The following is a 2,464-nucleotide window of genomic DNA, read 5'->3' as shown; positions in this document are numbered from 1 at the left end:
TATATATATATATATATATATATATATATATATATATATGCGTATTTATGCGTATTTATGCATATATATACAAATATATGTGCATACATATACACATATACATAGTTATACGTGCGTATATACGTACGCACATATATATGATTGTGTTGTTGTTGTTTTTGATGATGATGATGATGATGATGACGATGACGACGACGGTGACGACGACGATGACGATGATGATTGATATTTTTAGCTCTTTCCCTACAATGAACCTGTTATATAATGACAGTTACCTCTGTGTGCAGAATGTTTGAACGCACGGCAGTGTGGGTTATGCTGTGACGTCGTGGACAACGGGAGTGGCAACAGTAGTTATGGTTGTAGGAGCTGTGGCAGTTGTAGCGCGGATCGTGGACAACAGTTCATAGTTTACTGTCGTTGTTATTTAGCCCTAGGTCAACCCTGATCCAGCTGTCATACGACTAAAAGCACAATAGCCGTGGCCATCCTTCCTTATTTTAAAAGGCTGTGTATCAAGTATGTCAATACTTTCTTTTTAATAAAACTACGTTGGCTGCTATTTCTAGTATGTTCAACGACCACGTAGAGAGACTCACCCCTTGATTCGACTTGTTACTATGTTGATGTTGGCGATGGTGGTTATGGTCGGGTTGGAGGAGGTAGTGGTTATAGTAGTTGTGGTGGTAGTCGTCGTCGTAGTCAGCATAAACTTCGTGTGTTGTTATTTTTGTTGTTGTTGCTGTAGTTTAGCTCCAGAGGGTGTTGGGTAGAAAGCCTGACGATTGATATTTGTGTCGACTGTCTGAGTCCAAATCAGCGCCGAGGTCAAATTTGCGTTTTCTCATTTCGGAATCGATAAAATAAAACACCAATTAAACACAATGGATTGGCGGAACTGTCGTGTCTGACGAGATGCCGTGCAGTAAAGCGTCTGTGGGTTCAAATCTCGCCGAAGACTGCTTTGCCTTTTTTTTTCATTTCGGGGTCGATGAAAAAAAAAAAAATGAAAAAAAAGATAAGGTATCCAGTCCGAGGCAATGTGTTGGTGTAAACTGTCAGAATGTCGGACGAGATGCATTGCAATATCTATTCCGGCTGATAAGGCGGCGAGCTGGCAGAATCGTTAGCACACCGGGCAAAATGCTTAGCGACATTTCGTCTGTCTTTACGTTCTGAGTTCAAATTCCGCCACAGTCGACTTTGCCTTTAATCCTTTCGGGGTCAATAAATTAAGTACCAGTTGCGTACTGGGGTCGATCTAATTGACTAGCCCCCTCCCACCAAAAGGTTGATTTTGCTTTTCGTCCTTTTGGGGGTCGATAAATTATGTACCCATTGAGCACTGGAGTTGATTACATCGACTTACTCCGTCCTCTGAAATTTCTGGCCTTGTGCCAAAATTTGAAACCAATATTTATTCCGGGTTTCTAACAACAGCTGCTACGACACTGGTCGTACCGGTCGCACTGGTGAAGCTACATCTGTCCAAGAAGGAAGCTTTTCCCTTGGATAAATTCCGATGGAGTGGAGAGTGGCGTGACACTTGCATACGTAGGCAACGGTTAGTCTTATTCAAAAAATCTTGGCTAGATTTGCACGTGCAGATGCGTGGTCAGCGTTTGATCGACGGAGGCCCTTTATAGGACTAGGTACTATAGTCGTATACATGTCTTTATATAGGAAATTAAATGTAGGGTCATTTATGCCTGGCCCCTAAAAAAAGCATTATCTATTATCTTCTACATGTTTCAGTTATCGGTCTGCGTCCATGTTGAGCCATCGCTTTCAATGGTTTAGTCTGACAAATCGACCCCCAATTCTTATACAATCGGTGTCTTTTACCGAAGAGCCAAGTTACGGGGATGTAAGCAAACCAGCACCGGTTGTCAATCGTTAATGGGAGAGAAACAAAAACACAGACGCATATATACACACACATTTACCTGTATACATATGCATATAGATAGATAGATAGATACAAGGTATTTGTCGGTCCTGGGGTTATATAGTAGAAGACACTTTCCCAAAGTGCCGCACAGTGGGACGGAACCCGAAACTACTAGGTCGCAAAGCGAGTTTCTTAATCACTCGACCATCCCTGTACTTATGCTGACTTAGTTATTTTTTTCCTTTTTTTTTTAAGCCATTGATCAAGTGATTAAAGACGTTCCAGTCATGACCAGCCCGTTTTTTTATTTATTTCCTCGAACGCCCCCTTAACAATTCCTTCATTTTTCAAGACAACAGGTTGTAATTTGTGAGCGATTTGGCTGCTGTTTCTTGATCCTAGCGCAGTACCATAGAGGCCCTCGTCCCACCACCACAACCACAACCACAACCACTACCACCACTACTACTATTACTACTACCACCACCACCACCATCACCACCACTACCACAACCACCACCACCACCACTACTACCGCTACCACTACTACTATTACTACTACAACTGATACTA

The sequence above is a fragment of the Octopus bimaculoides genome, chromosome 14 (genome assembly GCF_001194135.2).
Source record: "Octopus bimaculoides isolate UCB-OBI-ISO-001 chromosome 14, ASM119413v2, whole genome shotgun sequence".
Lineage (NCBI taxonomy): Eukaryota > Metazoa > Mollusca > Cephalopoda > Octopoda > Octopodidae > Octopus > Octopus bimaculoides.
Note: the sequence above shows the minus strand (reverse complement) of the source record.